The sequence below is a fragment of the Sminthopsis crassicaudata genome, chromosome 4, assembly GCF_048593235.1.
Source record: "Sminthopsis crassicaudata isolate SCR6 chromosome 4, ASM4859323v1, whole genome shotgun sequence".
In the NCBI taxonomy this organism is placed as follows: domain Eukaryota; kingdom Metazoa; phylum Chordata; class Mammalia; order Dasyuromorphia; family Dasyuridae; genus Sminthopsis; species Sminthopsis crassicaudata.
Window position 1 is genome coordinate 264,085,331 of NC_133620.1, and position 19,805 is coordinate 264,105,135.

The 19,805-nt window shown below is 39.8% G+C and overlaps 1 protein-coding gene across 1 annotated transcript in view; it reads right to left on the reverse strand.

The window, feature by feature from the left end:
- Positions 1–18,923, reverse strand: part of PAQR8 (progestin and adipoQ receptor family member 8) — a 46,234-nt gene extending 27,311 nt beyond the window's left edge. Inside the window, exon 1 of the mRNA XM_074310661.1 lies at positions 18,704–18,923. The gene's annotated coding sequence lies outside the window, so the exon portion shown is untranslated. The remainder of the gene's footprint in view (positions 1–18,703) is intronic.
- Positions 18,924–19,805: the final 882 nt, after the last annotated feature.

Here is a 19,805-nt window from a genome sequence, read left to right on the forward strand (position 1 = left end):
TATAATACCTACATTCACCTCAAGCTCTATACTAACATTCTATCATGTTCAGAGTAGTTGCTTACCATAATTCCCTTAAATATGATGTTTGTGCCTCTCCTCCATCCAGCCCCTGCACCATTCTATGGCCATACGGTGCTGAGAAAAAGAAAGTTCTTGCCACTAAAGTCTTTGGGCACCATCCCATGATTCAGCACCAGAAAATGATAGAAGTTTACCCATGGAAATGACATCAAAGGCATTGCTATCTTGTTTTTGTCTCTGTATCCTAAAGAACATGGGACTCTTCCATCTTTGTAACTGAAAAATCCCCTAAGTATTGTCTCCTTCATTTGAATCCAAGCACCTAGGGAGTGGGGACTCTATTTGTATCCCCAACATTTAACACAGTACTTTGCACATAATGATTAATTTGAGATAACACTGTGGATAAAGCATTCTGCTTAAATCAGAAAGACTCATGTTTAGGAGTTCAAATCCTGCCTCAGATACTTACTAGCTGTGTTACCCTGGGCAAGTCACTTTAACCCTGTTTGCTTTAGTTTCCTCATCTATAAAATGAATTGGAGAAGGAAACCACCAGAAACCTGCAACTGGCAATAAGTGATTAATTCATTAGTTCATCCATTTATTAATTCAGTCATACTCCCTACAAGGCTCCCTCTATGCAAGGTGAGACTAAAGTCATAATAAACAATGAGATTTTTCACAGGATCACAAGCTACAGCTGGAAAGAGTCCATTCTAAACCATTCATTTTATACACAAGGAGACTGAGATTATACTTACTACATAGGTGAATAAACAGAAGTTTATACTACAAGAGTCTCTTCCTAAGTCCCAACTTCCAATGTCTTCCCAACTCCCTGATATTTAATTAATTTATATTTATTAGGGCATTTAGGTGGTACAGTAAATAGAATACAAGGTATGAAATCTGTTTGTCTCAGTTTCCTTACCTGGAAAATTTTGGAGAAATAATAGCAGCACCTACCTCTCAGGATTACTTAGAGGATGGATCAAATTGGAGATAACAATTGTAAAGTGATTAGCACAGTATCTGGCATATAGCAGGCACTTTATTAGTGCTGGTAGTTATTAATATATAGCTATCCCTTCCACAAAGCAAAAATTAGGGACACGGCACCCCCACCCCATTCCCATGATCTGGAAAATTTGTGTGAAATCTTTTTACCTTTCCTTCATACCAGAGAAAAAGTATGAATTAGTATGGTATTAAAATATAAAACCCATTGATATTATACAATACTATATATATATTTTATGCATTTTTGCATTTCTAAACTTTTCTGTGATATTTGTAGCTCCCACAAAACTCCCATTTAATTTCTTATGCTGAACCGTGATATATCAAAACCGTGATGGGGAAAATCTTGATGTGGAAGGGATAACTGCATTTATATAATGTACATGAAGTTAGAGATCATCTCCTCCAACCTCCTCATTCTACAGATAAGGAACATGAGGCCAACAAGAGAAGGAAAGGAATTTGTTCAGTATCACAGAGGAAGAAAAAAGGCAGAACCATAGGTTGAACCCACTTGTTTTGATATAGGTTTCAGTGTTCCTTCCATATGATGCATCAATATCATCTAAAAACTTGCCCTTCAAAATGTCAATTAAAAATTCAACATAATTACATCTCATCTTGTTTTCTAGCTACTCTGAAAGGGAATAATCAGGTCTTTCCACAGATTTCTGAGGAAAAAAAAAGATGTCAAGTGCTCAGATATTCTTTATGGTGGGCTTATGTTACACATAGACAACACACACACACGACTAGATACTACTTTTCTAGAATGGTACAGACCTTGAATGATTTGACCCTTAAAAAAAGTCTAATCCCACAGCTCTATAGGGTACCCACCTTCTAAAGGGTGCAGAAAGAGAAATAGATTTTCACATACAGCCAATGTGGGAGTTTGTTTTGCTTGACTATACATATGTGTTACAAAAGTTCCCCAATACTGGGGGCTTGATAAAGAAAAATGCCATTCTTAACAAGGGAAGAAATGCTAGATACCAAAGCAGGAACTGCTACAGTCCTGGATGGAATATGTAATCAATGCCCAGGTTTGAATCAAGGAAGGAAAGGGCAGCTAACCACAATGTTTAGAATACTGGCCCTGGAATGAGCCTCAGATACTTGACCCTTACTAGCTGTTCGGCCCTTGGCAAGTCAGTTAACCCTGACTGCCTTCCCAAAATTTAAAAAAAAATTGAGAAAAGGGACAAGAGAGCATAGGGATAGGCACTGGATCTGTAATTTCATTGGCATAAAGAGTTCCTGGGTTAGGAAACTCCCTCTACCAAAGAAATACCTTCTCTGTAACTCTAACTCAATCTTAGAGTTGATCTTAGATGTGAGATAAGTGACTTGCTCAGGATTGCCCAGTGAATGGGGGGCTGAGCAGAAACAGAAGACCTGAATTTAACTCTTGCTTTAGATACTTAATAGCTACATGATTCTGGGAAAGTGTCTTTCTCGGTTTCTTTTTAATTCTGCATTTATTTGTAGATATACATGACCTTAGAGATCATAAAATTCAACCAGTAAATTGATAAAAAGACAGAAAGGAGAAGCAAGTTACCCAACGTCAAATCTCTTGCCATTGTGTCACAAGGCAGGAAAACATGGGCAAAAGTGCTACATATTGACATAGCAATAGAGTGATAGGGCTCCCTGTTGTCTTGAGGAAATTTATAGCCCATGAAGTTCTTTTCTATGGCAGAGGGTTTGGATAAAATGTCACTATTTTAAGATGGCATGTGTCAGGCATCCAGAAAGCAGGGCAAGTGTTCCTAGCCTCTAGATTGGTTTGGTTCCAGGAAGTTTCCAACCATTCACGTTATAGAAGAGCTGAGGAGGACAGGGATAGTCTTGAACTACTGGATAGTTAACTGATCCCATTGCCAAGTCCATCATCCTGTTTTCTCTTCTTGCTCACCAACTTTCTAGGAGTTAATTGTTACCAGTCTCCTGATTGGTGTCATCTGCCCAGACCACTGTTTCAGGAGGGGTCCCCACCATGCTTCATATAACAACCAACTCAATTCTATAGATTTCTTTTTCTCCTCCTTAACAACTTTCATGTTCTCCATTCCACTTCCAGTTCCCCTTTATTTGTGGTCTTTTCCCATTAGGATGTTAGCTCTTTGTGGGTAAAGACTGGTATTTGTAGCCCTAAAAGTCAGCACATTGTCTGACATGTAGCAAGAGCTTAAAATGTATTCGATCTATATCTATTTATCTGTGATCTTAAGATCTGTCCCAAATCCTAACATGAAATAGAATTGGATATCTGGGCTGTCCTAGAATTAATTTTAATCTCTTGAGAATACTCTGTACTGAGGGTATCGGAGAATGTTAAAGCTAAGAAAGAACGTGAAAACATTCTGAATCCCAGGGATCAGTCCAGAATGGTCATGGATTTGGGGATGGTGGAGAAGGAAGAGAAATGAGTAGACAAATTAGGCTAGACTAGTCAGAAAGGGTATTATGGAAGAAGCTGGACTTGAGCTGAACCATAGATGATTGTAAGGATTTTAATAGGCCTAAGAATTAAGGAAGGGTCTTCTACTGGGGGAATGGGAAAAAGGAAAGAAAATGATAAAGGTAAAACATGGGATTATAGAAATAGGCAGAATGTATTCAGAGAATGTAAGAAAATGCAACTAGCAAGAGTGGAAAATTAGGAAAGGGGAATGATGGAAAGCAAGTTTGGCTAGGTGGAATAGAAAAGATTATATAATACTTTAAACAGCAGGATGCTTAATTTGGGCTTTATCCCTTAGGGACATGACTGGAGATTTTCTCATTACATATATATGAGCTTTCAGCCTTCCCAAGCCAAGTTTCACCTCTGGCTTTGTTCACCTCATCTGCACCTCAGTCACTTGAGAGCTCTTCCGTCAAGAACGACTAGATCAGCTCAAATATCAAAACTTAGGAGTATTCAAGTGTCAAGGAGCACTTTATAGAGTGTTTATAGACCAGGCTTTCTATAGCTGCTAAGTAACAAATAATGTTAATAGGGATAGAGTGACCTTGGCCCCTCAAAAGAGCTTCCCTTTATCTCATCTTCAGACCCAATCAAAATTTTTCTTTTAAACAACCTGGTTGCTTAATTCCCTGTATCAGGACAGTGTCTCCTCTAAACTACGTGCTCTTATAGCCAAATAAATCTTTCTAAACCAGTTTTCATCATTTTATATCACCATTTTCCCCTCCAGACAATGGATCTCTATTGCAGAGCACATCAAAAGCAAACTCTTTTGCCTAGCTTTAGCACTCCATATTCCATCCCAACTTTACTATTCCCCTCCTGCTCTACAAATGCCCTCTGCTCTCCAGGCAAGCCAGATTCTTCCTGCAAGCACTCTGCTCATTCTGCCTAAGGCCTTTTACCTGCCTCTGCCTTATCCAATGCTTCTAAGATTTTTATGTTTTCATTGTCATTTCCTCCTCCACCTCAGATCACACCCTCTTTATACCTTTGTATATGATCTTTGTAACAGACTGGCCAATGGGCAGGGGATTGTGATTCAGTCCCTGAAGCATGAACAAATATTCCCGCCTGCTTCAATTTAAGTGACTCCTAGGAAGCTTGGAATGAATCTTTTTCTAGCCACACATGACTGAAAGGCTGGTATTGTATGAAAATGAAAATTCTTCTAATCAGCTGTGAAGTCTAAAGAATTGATGACTCAGCCTTTATTAAGCCAGAATGGAATAGACATAAAAAAGGGGGAACCAACTTTCATCATTCTCTTTTTTTGGGTGTGTATGGTTACGAGCAGAGAAAACTTTGAATTAACTCTAAGATAGGCACAGTAGAAAGTATAACCACCCTTTCTCCCAATGTGCCATGTGGCCATTAATACATGGCCTTTATCTTCTATGTTCATTATTTCTTAATCTGAGATGAGTAAATATTTGGAAATGGAAGTCTCCAAGCAACCTTGTGATTCTGAAAGATCCAGAGGTCCTATTACAGGATTTTCCATTAATCAGAGTTAAATGATGACAAAAGGAATGACTACTAGGAATAATGATATCAGTCAAAGTGATAGCAGATAGATTCAAAAATAGTCACCCAAGAATGGTGGCGGCATTAAGGATCATGATGACCTCAAATGATACATAAAAGTAAGGAATATGAACTCTAAAAATGCACTGGCCTTTGAAGCTTGAGTGATATATTTAAGGGGTACTTCATGAGGTTGCCACAAATGGAGAAAAAGACTTCCATGACCAAGAGTGAGAACATATCCCTACATATGTATCTCACTACCATTGTACTCTACATTTGATCCAATTTTCCCCATAGATTTGTTTTTGTGAAAATGTGTTGCTCAGATTTTAAGGAGAATTTTTTACTATACCATCTTAATAAATGTCTTTGCTAAAAACTAATTAAGCCTACTGGCTGATTATAAATGAGGATTAAACTGATAGAAGTTTAAGATTCCTAAAGGGATACTGCATCTGAATGAATTACTACAACTGAAAAACCATTCATCATCTTATGTCCAATGGTCTAGTGATGAGGTATTCTTAAGTTAACTATCCTGGCTCTTAAGACAAAAGTCAAAATCTCTTGCTAGGACTACATACAAAGCATTTCTGAATTTGCTGGATTTATTAGAGTCCCACTACAAGGAGCACAAGACTGTAACAATAAATCATCATTCAGAATGAACATAAAATCAGAGTTTACAGAGAATTGTCTTAAATTTTGAGAAACCAGAGTTACCTCTAAGTTATTATTAAACATCAGACAAAGGAGAAATAGTGAAGACCTGTCATCCAAATGGAACTTGAACTTGATCTTAAAAAATTAAATAAAATTTGTAAAGTAAATAGAAGAGGGGCATAGAAATCTCTTTTTGCAATGTTAAGAGATCAAAAAGCTCGCCTCTATGTTGGGTGGATCTCCAGTGAAATATGCACAGGTAGAATGAATGAATGAATGAAAAAGCATTTATTAATGTCCTTCTTTGTGTGTAAGGTATTATAAGGAGAACATGAAAAAGAGTTTTATGAGATGAGAGGGCCTATACTGACTGCAATCTGCATCTTTCAGGGTAGCCTACAGTATCAGAGGAAGTACCTAAATCAATGAGATCACAGATCCATTCTTTGATGATGAAAGATTTCAATCTCACATCCTTCATATGAAGCCTGAAGGCAAACTTCTTCAGCTCACATGGATCTCTTCACCTGAACTCCACCTTCACTCTCATTTCACACCTAAAGGAATCTTGGATTCTACTCCTGGGACACTAGACTCTCATAGGCAAGCTTTTGTTTTATCCATTATTCATTTGCCAGGAACCAGGCTTCTGGGTCACCAAACCCCCTTGCATGTTTCTCTGATCACCCCTTTTCTTTTCAGCTCCCTGTACTTTTATGTGTTTTCTCTATTTCACATTTTATGCGCATTCATCTCCCCTTCTTCCAAGCCTCCATTTTCCAGGCTGACTATGGCAAGAAAGAGTCTGGAGGAGTGATGTCCCAGTTAGATGGAAAGATGCCAGAGGCCAAAGGAAGGGGTCATGATGACTCATTCTGTGGCAAGATTTCCTCTGAGTCAGATCTGTTAGAGAAGCAAGCTACAAGAAAAGAACATCATTCAGGATGAACATAAAACTTTTGTCACCTAGGGAATATTGTAGTGAATAGCACCTTTTGACCAAACTCCATGATGGAGAAACACTCTCCCTCCTTCAAAGTGTCCTACTGTGAAAGATGGTGTTTAACTATCTCTGAGGGTATAGAATACTCTAATGAAGCTACTACTTTGCATCAACTCCATTAGCACACAAAGGGAGCTCCCAGTTTTTAGAGTGATTTGCAATCCTCCAAGGCTTAAGAAGTGATTTCACACCCAAATGTGTTTGTTTGTTTTTAAATTGTGGTTGTCAGCTAAGTCTGACTCTTTGTGATCTCATCTGAAGTTTTTTCAAGGCAAAGATATTAAAGTAGTTTGCCATTTCCTTCTCCAGCTCATTTTGCAGCTGAGGAAACTGAGGCAAACAGGGCTTGCCCAGAGTAACATAGCTAGTAAATATCTAGAAGTCCAAGGGACTAGATTTAGACTTGCTGGAGGACTTAAGAGGAGTGGAAAATCTACATTTCCTAACTCAAGAGCCAATATATTTCTGCTATTATCTTTCAAATTATTATTATTTTTGTACTAGTTCTCCCTTTACATCCTCTCTTTAGAATAATTTTAGGAATATAAATTCAGAAAACAAAAAATACATTATATTTTCCTAGAGAAACATTCTTATGGCAAGGGCGCTTAAGCAATCTGATAAGGTTTACAGATCCCTTCTCAAAGAAATGCTTGTAAATACTAAAATAAAAGACTAGGAAACCAATAAATAATATTTTTCCCCCTCCCATCCGGATTTATGGACCCCATGAACCCATACACTCCTCGAGGAGATGTAAACCCCCTGTTAAGAACACAAATTCTATGCAGGGGCCAACTTCTGATTTCTACATTACAGTTGCTGTCTTTCAGTTCAACCCCTCCCAGCATTTCCGGATGACACACTTTAACTTGCAGGCTCATTAGGCAGCACAAACAGGATTTAGTTGAAAAATGAGGATGCAAAGAGCAATTTTCATTACCCTTTGACTTCACTTTTTAAAATTGGGGGCACAACTATTCTGAAAGAAGTATCATTCCCATTCCACAGACACCATTTATCCCAAGCAAGAGGAACCAAACCCCTCACCCCCCCCAGCCTAAACATCTAAAAATACCCTGTCCAATCACACAAATTCTGATCTTCCTTAAATTCTTACAGATCCACAGTTTAGGGGTTGTTGCATGCTCAGGAAATGACTCAGCAGGGGGAAGGGGACAGATCCGGTTTTATATAATTTCATATATTTAGAACTTAGAGGTCACCTACGCCAAACCTCTCATTTTACAGAGTAGAAAACCGAGGCTCCAAAAAGTTAAATGATTTTGCACACAGTAATACACAGAGTAAATTCAGCTAAGTCATAAAGTGGATTGTCCAGTCCAGGGTCTGGAAGACCTGAGTTGAAATCTGATCTCTTATATTTAGTACCTGTGTGATCCTGGGCAAGCCACTTAACCCTGTTTTTCTTAGTTTGTTCATCTGTAAAATGAACTGGAGAACTGGTACTGGGTTACTAGGTGGGGTTGGCAGAGAAAATCTGAAATGCTGATAAGATTATATCCTGAGTCAAACAGGGAAGGCACTGCTGGGGAATAAGTACAACCTTACAGTTAGTTCCACACCTTATGGAGGTCATGCGGAACTCCACTTTACTGTATCTAAGCGGAAAGCTGAGTAGATCAAACCTCTGAGATTAAATTTTCCCTATAAATCTGCCCATGGCCCATGCCATTTTGGGATGATAGCCTACTATGACATTGTGCTTCATGGTGTCTTTCTCCTTGTTATAGCTAACTAATTCTTTTAGGGTGCTAAATCTCTCTTAGGATTTAGCCTACCAGTCAATGATACTCTTTCTCTGGTTAATTCTGAGTTCCATTAGGGAACTTGTCTTTTCCATTGCTAATTGTTAAAAAACTAATGGTAACTAATGCTCTCCCAAATCTATTTCATATTAACCATTCTTGTTGTCTATTGTAGCTCTTCATTTTGTCTGTAACCACTTCTAAATAAATGCCCATTTTGGCAAAGAGAATGGCCATTGTGAATTTGTCATATGTTTATTTTGAACTAGGAATTGCTACCCTGACCGAACCCCAACATTTGGTACCAATTGCTCTCCTCTGTCTCAACAATTAGTGTGAACATCATTTGGTGCTAAACTCAAACACATTAAAACAATTATAGTATCTCTGCTAAGAAGACCCTAAATGAGATTGTGAAGAATCAGATATAATTAAATAAAAATCAGTATACACAGAGTAAACAATAGCAGATATAATATAAAATGATACAAGTAGAGTTGGAAAGAATCTAAAAGATCCCTTCCATTTTACAGAAAAGGACACCAAAATCCAAGAAGTTAAATGATTTTTGTCCATGATCTCACTGTTAAAGTTAGAGTCAACAATTCAAACTCAAGTCATCTGACTACAAATCTAGTGGTCATTGTCCTAGGTCACATTGATACAATGTGGTGTAGTAGAAATAACACTGAAATCTGAGTAAGGGGGCATGAGTTTGAATCTAGATTGTTACTTACTTCTTGTATATCTTGGGCAAATCACCTTAATAAAGTTTCCTTAAAAATAAAATAGAGGTAATACTACTTGTACTAACTAATTACATCACTCACCAGTTAGAAGGATCAAAAGTAATTGTGCATAAGGTGCTGCTTAATTCTAAAGCAGAGATGCAATTTTTTAGCCTCATTACCACATTATGATGAGGTTGTATACATTTCAATTCAACATTCATTAAGTACCTACCACAAGCTAGGTGTGGAACTAGGAGATGAAGACATTGAGGTTAAAATGAAAACAATTCCTGTCCTCAAGGTATTTACTTTCTACTATGTACATAGATCAGTAAGAGCTAAGTAATTTGCAGATGGAGACAACTGTAACTAGGGAGAAGAGAAGGAACGGGGATAGGAGCAGACACCCAAACAGAATCCTGAAGGACTCAGAAGAAATGAATGCTTATGTGAATCAATACACCAAAGTGGGGAAAAGAGTTTTGAGCCTATTTTGGCTTGAACATAAAATTTCCAACAAGGTCGAAATGGTAAAGTGGAATCCTATTGGAAAGCTTCTTAAACTGTGGATCAGGATACCACATGGATTTGCATAACTGAAAGTGGAGGGTTGCAAAATTATGATTTATTACCAGTAAATGTTTGATTTGTATACCTATTTTATATACCTGTATCCCTGAGGTTTTGTAAAAATTTCTTAGGCAAACAGGCATTATGAGTGGAAAAAAGTTTAATAAGTCCTGCCCTATATAGTACAGAACTTCAAAGAGTTTATAAGAGGCAATGGGGAGCAGTGAGTTTTTTTTTTAAACTCTGTAAAATAACAATAAAAAATGTGATATAATCACATGCACCTTTTTGAAAGCCCAGCCAGATTTCTTTTCAGTATTTACATAAAACCTATAAAATAGTGCTTAATGAATAAATGTTTATTGAACTAATTAATAAATATAAATATATATGTATATATATATATATAATTGGAGCAATTTCATATTTCTGTGAAATATGTTATTGGTTTTTCCTCTGTGGATAAACTAAATTTAAGAATTAGAAAAACCTGAGTTCAAATCTTCTCTCAGATACTTCCTGCTATGTCACTTTCTTCATTTTAGTTTGTTTTTCTGAAATAGTGGGGGAGGGGAAAACACTGGGGAGTTGGTCTGAATCGTCTCTAAGATTGCTTTAATCTTTAAATATATGACCCCATGACCACGAAACCTTCAAGAAAAATATCTATATATGTGTGTATATAAAATCTCCCCTGTTAGAATGCAAGCTTTGAAAAAGGTAACTTTGAATTTTCTTTGTATCCCTACTTTTTAACACAGTACCTAGCAGATAAACAAGTACTTAAACAATGCTTTTTAAAAAAAAAAATTGATCTGATTAACTGTACTTCTGAAACCCCAAGCTGAAGAGTTTGGATTTGGGATTTCTTCTCTCCTTAACAGATGTTCTAGACACACCATACTCTGCAGGGCTGTAGGACCTGAGTGATGTTTCAAAGGACTTTCCTAAACACTTTGTCAGCATCCAGCTCTATCTCTTCCCTCACCACTAGAGGGCTCTAGGCTGACATATATTAAAAAGGGGCCAAATATCTGCAGCCCACTTCTCTACACCCCCACCCTCATCATGAATCTCCAGACACTCGGAAGAGACACGAACTAAAGTGGCCCCAAGAGATCAAGTCTAAAGCCAAGTAGTAGCAAAAGCCCCTTCCTACTTATAGCTTCTGTGCTATTTCAATATTTATTCAATATTTAGGACTTGGTAACATTCAGTAATGTTCAATATGTAAGATTCACCTCAGCAACCTCATTTGTAAAATGAGAGAATTGAACTTTATAATCTTAATCTGAAATCTATGAATTTATTTAAAATATTTTATAGCTATTTCATTATATTTGATTTTCTTTGTAATCCTATGTACATGCAACATAAAATGTTAGTATGTGAAGGGGATGATAGATTTCCATCAGACTGCCAAAGGGCAGTTCATGGGACAAAAAAGAGACTGACTAAATGATCTCTAAGATCCTTAATAGAAAACAATGGATAGAATGCCCAACATGGAGTCAGAAATACAAATCCAACCTCACATCTTCCTAGCTGTGTGCCCCTGGGCAAGTCAATTAACCCTGCTTGCCTCAGTTTCCTCATCTATAAAGTGAGGTGCAGAAGAAAATGACAACAACTCCAAAATCTTTGCCAAGAAAACCCTAAATGAGGTCATGAAGACTCAGAAACAACTGAAAAATAACTGAAGAACAACAAGGTACTTAACTAGGTCACATCTTATGAGCTCTAAGGTACCAAAGAATAGTGAATTTATAGACAACTTCTAAGTTCTGGAAATAGAAAAATAATGCTCTTGCTTAACTACAGTTGTCAATTACCCATATGCACTGAAAGAGTACAAAAATCAAAGAGCTAAAAGTGAGATGAAAAGGGCAAAGGGCCTTCTTTTAGATTTGAAAATTCATATCGTCATAGATTTCTGAATTGGGAAGGACCTTAGAAGTCACAGTGCATCTCCCTCATTTGTGGTTTAGGAAACTGAGCCCCAAAGGCTCAGTCCAATAAGTGAAAGATAGGGGATTGAATTCAGTTCCTCTGAGGTTGGAATCCCACTCTTTCTACACCGATCAAACAATCTCATCCATTTTGAGGACGCTGGAGATGTGTTAATTTTGGAATAAACAAAATTAACAAGAGAGTTCACCAAAAAGATTGCTTAGGGAACTATGATTGAAGAAAAATTATCAAACTGTCTTCCATCCTAATCTGCAACATCCCATTCCAACCTCTACCCAAACCTATTATATAGTCAAAGACAGCATTTTAGATTATAGATTGGGACCATCATAGTAGAACAACTAAAAACCTACAAGTGGTAAACATAGGCATTCCTAGGCATGATAGTCTTACATTCTGGTCAAAGCATTAATATGAACTATCATGATATTCTCTATTCAGTTGTGTGTCTAAATATGAAAAAAAGCACAACATGTTGGGGTAAAGTTAGAACATCATTCCTTCTTTCTTGACTAGTCTCTCTCCTTGTGCTAAGAGAAAGATAGGCCCCAAAGCCTGCCAGCAACATTTTTGATCCTGTATAGATAGGCTTAAAACTTAAACTCCCAGAAGTATAATCAACTGATGATAATACATTAGCAAAAGTCCAGAAGGAAGACCTCGGTCATGAATATGGCATTGTCCTTCCTTTTCAGATAGAAACTCAGCAATCTGAAATAAATAATCTGCATACTTATTATAGGAGTGTTCTTAGATTTGGTGCCAAAAAGCCCCAATAGGTACTTTAAATCTCTGATTCAAAAGGCAGCAAAAAACTAGGAAGATGATAAGAAGTCACATCTACAAATAATGAATGTATTCATTTGATAGGCCAGCAAGGCCTTCAAGACAGAATGGTAAAAATTAATTCAAAGAGATAATATATGCAAATGGAATAAAAATTACTGGAGAGTCCTATTAAATTAGCATTCATGAGAAAATTAAGGGAGAAGCTAGAAAAATCATAAGTGGCCTCATGAACATAGAAATTCAAATTGCCCTTGACTACCACAATCCCTGGGTGGAGAGGAAATAAAGAATTCCTTCTCCATAGAGGAACTTTCCCAAAATATAATATTTAGAGACAACAGGGAAGGGTTAGTGGAGGCCATTATCATTGGCTTAATGATAACACCCAAGTCTTTAATGATACCATGAAGAAATTTATTACATTTTTCCAGAAGTTCACTCCAGACTTCTTAGTTTTTTATTACATTAATAAAACTCATAAACTGGAGAACTATAAAAATTTTCAATCTGATATTCAGACTATGAATCAGAATCAAAGCTCTGGTTATGCTTCCATATTGTAAAAAAAAAAAGGGGGGGGGGACCTTAATTAAACTGGAATCATCTCTTTCAATAACTGCCAAGGGGACTGCAGTTCTTTTTTGGAAGACTATTTTCGTTGAAATGGCAAAAAAAAAATTTTTTTTGGCAGGAGCAACTTTTTAATGTGATTCTCTCTTCCCCTCATGTTCACTCTCATGGCAGAACACCACCAATTTCTAATCATACTTTTAATAAATGTGCCCCATTGAAAAGTCTGTATTCAATATGTCACTTCAAAAAGGGCAGCTTTTAAGGTCACCCTTTAGAAACCAGTAGGTGGCCATGAGGGTGAAAACAAAATGTATCCAATCCCTGGTTCCAAGGGAATGTATTGTTCCTGAAGATAATGTGAACTTTGGGGAGAATGATAAATTTCTACAGAACACCAGAGGGGCTTTCAGATGTAAGAAGAGTGACAGTAGTTAGCCTCAAAACTTGAAAATATCAGGAAGTTTAGGAAATGAAGAAAAGAAAAAGAATAAATCCAAAATATTAAGACTAGAATCATCTAGTTTATCCCTCTGTCACCAGATAAAGTTACCATCCAAAATCTCAGAAATGTACATTAACCAATCTCCATGCATTTCCTGGCTAGGATTTCCTAGCATTCAATTTTGGTGGTCTATTTTTTCAGCTGTTGTATATTATCTGCACAGTAGGGGAAACAGTTAAACTAAAACAGAAAATGAAGTATGGAGACAGGAAAACTTTTCTTTGTGTCTCTCTAGGATCACTGACCAAAGAGACCTAAGAGGACATTCAAGACAACTGAGAGATCTGAAACCTATCAAACTGAAGTGATGTCCCCAAGGTCTCACAGGTTAATAAAAATCTGAGACGGAATCCAGGTCTTCTCACTCATAGCCAGAGTTCTTCCCATTATACCAGAATGCCTCCCTAAGGGTAAATGACCATAAATTAAAATTTCAATCAACAGACTTATAGTTTATCTGTAATTTCCATTCATAGAGAGTTGATTGGGAATGATGAGGGAAAGATTACAAGCTTACTTAGCATGTAGCAGTAAAGGAAAAACTAGAATCTTGCTTTGCCTATATTTATTTGATTTCATCTAGCTCTCCCATTAAAATTAAGGGCATGGACTGTCTTCTGCCTCTTTTTGTGTCCCCAGCACTTATCATGGGTGCCTGGCATATATTAGGTACTTAATAAATGTTATCAACGGCCCGATTAAACCATACACTTCTCCCAATGATGCTGCTGCCATTTGCTTAAAGCCTTAGGGGAAAGTCCTCTTTTGAAATTACTTTCACATCTGGTTCTGAACTACACAAGAAAATTATCTCATTATTTTTCAGCAACACTAAGTCTACAAACCAGTTTGATCACCCACCTTATTTCCTCGAGTTGGCTCCAAAGAGACTCTTGGCTATTAAACAACAACAACAACAACAACAACAACAACAACAACAACAACAACAACAACAACTCACAACTTATAGAAGTCATGTAACAAAATAATATGCTCCCAAGTTTTAAAAGCAATTCAAGAAGAAAAAAAAATGTTTTTGGCAATGAAGCATTGTTAGAATAAGTGCATAGTCTCCTGAAGTAACTACTGTAAAAGGGAATAACACTGAATGTGGATGTTTAAGCTTTGTGTATTAAAATGTCACATTATGGTATCACTATAATTTATCTAGATTTGCCCTTTTGAGCTTAAGCAATTTTCCCCAGTCTTTACATTTTGTTTTGCTCTCTAATATATACACATAGAAAAGAGTATTGTATCCTTGCCGTGAAGTTCAAAAGGGCTGGGTTCAAATTCTGCTTCTTATATTTAAAGTCTGGTATCAGTTGTCATGCTATTCTCCAATTGGATTTGGACCTAGATAAATGGAGGAAAGAATGGTCAAGTCATTTAATTTTTCTAAACTTCAAGCAGCTCTCTAACACTTAGGAGGCTGCAATCCACACCAAGATGGCAGCCAGACAATAGAGTGCTAGACCTGGAGAGATTCATCTTCCCGAGTTCAAATCTGGACTCAGACACTTAATAACTGTGTGACCCTGGGGGCAGCTAGGTGGCGCAGTGGATAGAGCACCAGCCTTGAATTCAGGAGGACCAGAGTTCAAATCTGCTCTCAGACACTTAACCCTTCCTAGCTGTGTGACCCTGGGCAAGTCACTTAACCCCAGACTCAAAAAATAAAAAAAGTTAAAAAAAAAAAAAACTGTGTGACCCACTTACTTAACCTTGTTTGCCTCAGTTTCTTCATCTGTAAAATGAACTGGAGAAAGAATGACAAACCATTCTAGAATTTTTGCCAAGAAAATCCCAGATAGGGTTACAAAGAGCCAGTTAATTACAGAGAACTAAACAATAAACAAGAAATTCACATCAATGAAACCACAGATCCTGAATGTATTGACACTTATTTTTTATTGTTTTGTATCATGGTTATAGTTATATATATATATTCTATTCCCCCCATGAGTCTCCATAAGGCCTAGTCTGGAAGGACTCTTAGGAGCTACATTACAGGATCTAAATTATCACAGATTTAGAGCTACAAGGGGCCCTTGGAGTCAGATTTGGTGGCTAAGTCACACAAAGGTTTACCCAAGGTAATGAAGGTGGTGTCAGACTTATAATTTGAACTCAAGATTCCAGAGCCAGTGTTTCTTTCACTGTATTCTATTTCTCCCCTTAAATTTATTCATGAAGAAACCATAATTCATAGAAATGAAGAAGTGACTTGCCCAAGATCATGCAGGCAATAAAGAAGAAAAGTCAAGATTCAACCCCAAGTCTTTGGATTTCAAATTAACACCCTCAAGATGCTTCCCCTAAATTTCTGCTCCAGTGCTTAGAGAAATGTTCTGCACCTAAAAGATACTTAAATGTATCTCTCCCTAAATTGAGATGAAAAAACCAAATGAATATACATTCAGGGCAATAAAACCTGCATTTGGCATATGATTCTGATTATTAGACATGATCTGGTTTGCCTAACAAAACAGAATGCTTCCCTCAAAATGTATGAAAGCTTCTTTTTGTAAAGCAAATCATGTGTTCCTATTATTTCAACAAAATAACTTTAGGATTTCAACTCCATTAAAATAAACATTGCCATATTTCCCCCCTTCTTAACATATTATATAACAATCACCTTCAAGTCTTAACACCTGTCAGAGGCTGGGAAAACATTCCCTAAATTCAAGTAAATGGATCTTGGAGCAAGATTCTACTCTAATCTAGAAACCATCCAAAGGAGATGAAAACTTGTCAAACGGCTGAAGTGTGGACTTGTGGGGGCAAGATATATAAAGATAAAGTGGTGGAGGATGCCGGTTTCTATTACTGATTGTGGGCTATCACTCCATTTCTCTGAGTCTCAGATTACTCCTCTAAATTATGAAGGGTCTTAATCCTAACAGCAGAGCCCACAAGCAGGAACTCTCTAGAAGCAGCCTCCGTAGTTGTATGCAGGAGATGTCACTCCAAAGAACTGTAACTTATTACATGATTACCTTGATCAGCCAGGGTCCCAAAGTCTAAGTGCCGTTTTAAGCCGTATGTTTAGAAACCATCCCATCCCATACACCCTACATTTTATGCATAAGGCAAGTGAAGCCCAGAAAGATTCAGTGACTTGGTCAATGTAACAGGTCTCCTCTGATGACAAATCCTTTGCTGAGATGAGAGACCGAGGAAAAGGGAGAGAGAGCAGAAAAACCAAAAACCAAAACCAAAACAAAACAAAACAAAAAAACAAAAAACACAAAACACAAAAACAGAAAGAGAAGGCAGCTCTGGAGGAAGCAAAGAAGAGAAGGAAGGAAACCTTTGTGATTATTCAAACGACGGAGGGGAGGAGTGTTGCTAATACAAACAAGGGGCAATCCAAAGGGTTTAGTCCCATATAGGATTGCCAGCCATCCATTCCTCAGCCCTTGCCCCACCCTGAACAGTAGCGCCCAGGAGTGTTCCATCGTCCGTAACCCGGGATACCGCCGGTCAGTCAGAGGCAGAATACAAGTTCTGAACAGTGCACTACTGCCTGACAGGGACAATCCACGTGAATACGGTCAGCTTTTTATGATGGTTTTTAAATCTATGACCTCAATCAACCATGTCGGAGCAGGGTCATGAAAAACTCAAAAAGTGGATGATGAATCTTTCTTTGGCTTATTTGGAACGCTGTGTGGACTATACTTTAGCTTTAATTTCCTAATTATGGTATGTTAAAACTGACTATTAATAGCAGTATGCATTTCATGGAAACAAGGGAACCTCAAAGAATGTTCCCCACTGGAGAGAAGACGAGGCTCTAAGACACAGATAATCCACATGTGCACATTAAAAACTGACCGACTGGTCGTTTGCAAAGAATCTTTGCAGACACATTTGAAGCCGGAACTTTTTTCAACTCCTGCTTCTGGAACATATTGGCTGGGAAAATGCTTCTCCTAGGTTGGCAACTGAGACTGCAGGTAGTCATACTGGCCTTCTTTGGTGGAGGAAGTGGCCCAGGGCTCCCAATGGAACCTCAGACCGGCGGCTCACCCCTCCAGTACCGATCTCACGGAGTTAGGTAGCTGCCAAACAGCATCACGGCTCGGCTGGAGTTCACAGAGGTTCTCCCAATCCAGGCCCACGTGTTTCCACAGTGCCCAATTACTTCCACTTGTCCACATTCAAGCTGGCTTATGACAGCCGTTTCCCAAAATGTCACTCCCGCAGTGGGATTATAAGGGGAAGCACTTGTAAATTACCTAGGACGGACCATTGTCTAAGGGAGTTCTTGTGTATTTCCCCTGGGAGGGACACTTCCAGTGCGAGTGCTTCCATTTCCAATGAGGCACTCTAAGGTCAGAGGCCATCGGGTGCATCTCTCCGACTCCGAGTAAATTCACACCTAAAGTGACAAGGCTGAACTGCAGAAACGAGGGGAAAGAGCCAGGTAGAACCGGATCTTGGGAGAAGGGGGAGCAGGTTTGTTTTTTTGTTTTTTTTTTTGGAGGGGGTGGGTGGTGCAGTGGTTTCTTTTCTTTCTAGAAAGAAGTGGACGCTTGACAGGGCTCACACCTGGCTCGCCTTACCTAGTCACATAAAGTGCGTCCTTAACGCGAGGACCCACTGCCCCTACAGTGGGTAAGACCGTCACTCAGACCTGGCAGAGCCTGGCCCCCCCCTCCGCACTTGTAAGTTTCTGAGTCTGGCCGCTTCGACCACCCCTACCCAGCAATCCCCAGCGCCCGCCCCACCCCCACCCCGTCTAAATTCTCCCGGTACACAAGTCCCTCAGCGGACCTCTTCCCTCTTTTCCCACAAGCCACACCCCTCCCGTACCCCATCCAGCAGCTACTTTCCATGCCCTACTGGGCCCCTTCCCCGCCCCCGCCCAAGGCGTTTCCCCCAAAGAACGCAGGGTCTCCCCCACAGAAGCACCCATCTGTTGAAAGGTCAGCTGCCCTCCAGCTCCAGCGCCCTCCCGTGCTCCCACTCGGTGCTCCCGACATCTCCTCACCGCCCTTCCCCCTGCATCTTCTTCCCCCGCCTCCTTTCCCCCATACACTTCCAGAGCAACAAGCCGCCAAGACTCACCCGGGGCAGGAAGGCGGGCGGGCGGGAGCAGCGGCCGGAGCCTCCAGCACTGGCTCAGCCCAGCCCAGCCAGCCCTGCCAGGACCAGTCGCGCTCCGGGCTTCCGCGCCGCCGGGCAGCGCCACGGCTCCCTGGGCACTCAGCGCGCCCGCAGCAGGCGGGGACTGGGACGGGATGCTGCTGCTGCTGCTACTCGGCAGCCGCGGACCCGAGAAGATTCCGGGGAGGGCGGGGTCAGCCCGGGCTCCTCCTCCTTCTCCGAGACCAGTGCGGGGCCGGCAATGGGAGGGGGTGGGGGGTACTGGGGCAAGTACACCAGCCCCGCAAGCGCTCCGGCCGATGGAGGAGAAGCCCAAGAGCGGGAGGAGGAGAAAAGAGGAGGAGGAAGTTGGCTGTTTGTCTGTCCGGCTGACCGCAGTTCCAGGGCTGCCCTCTTCTCCTTCCTCTCTCACCCCTTCCAACTTTTCACCCCCGTCTTTAAAGTAACACTCTGCTTGCGCTGGTAGGTATAGTATGACCTCCATCAACAACCCCTCCCCAGAAGAGGGTTTTTTTCTTTTTGGAGGGGAGGGTGTTGTGGTGGTTATTTATGTGCTTTTACATCGGAAGTAGCACGCTGCTAACTGCATATTTCCATCTTCTAAAGGTTAAACACGGTTTGTTCAATATCACACAGCCGGCCTGGGGCAACAGGCTGGCCTTGAACCCCTCAGGCCCGGAGGCCAGCTCTCTGCGGAGCCACACCGCTCATCTCACCGCGAGAGGTGAGGGTGTGGGGGGTGTTTTAATCATGGCCGTCCGCCAAGGGAGAGGGTGTGGCCAAGAAAAGTGTAGTGGTGGACCGTGAAAGACTTCCCCACGGTGGGTGACAAGGCTAGTGAATGGCACAGTCCTCCTGAAACAGGCTCGTGCAGGTCTCCTTTGGGTGGAAAAAACAGCCAAGTCTGCCGAGTGTGCTATGTAAGCACTTTTCCCTTACTCCTTCATTCCACTACCCCTAGAAAAACAAAAACAAAACAGGAATGTGTGTGATGTGTTTGTGGTGAGTGTGGTGTGTGTGTGTTTGTGGTGTGTGGGTATGGGTGTATGTAGTGGGTGTGTGT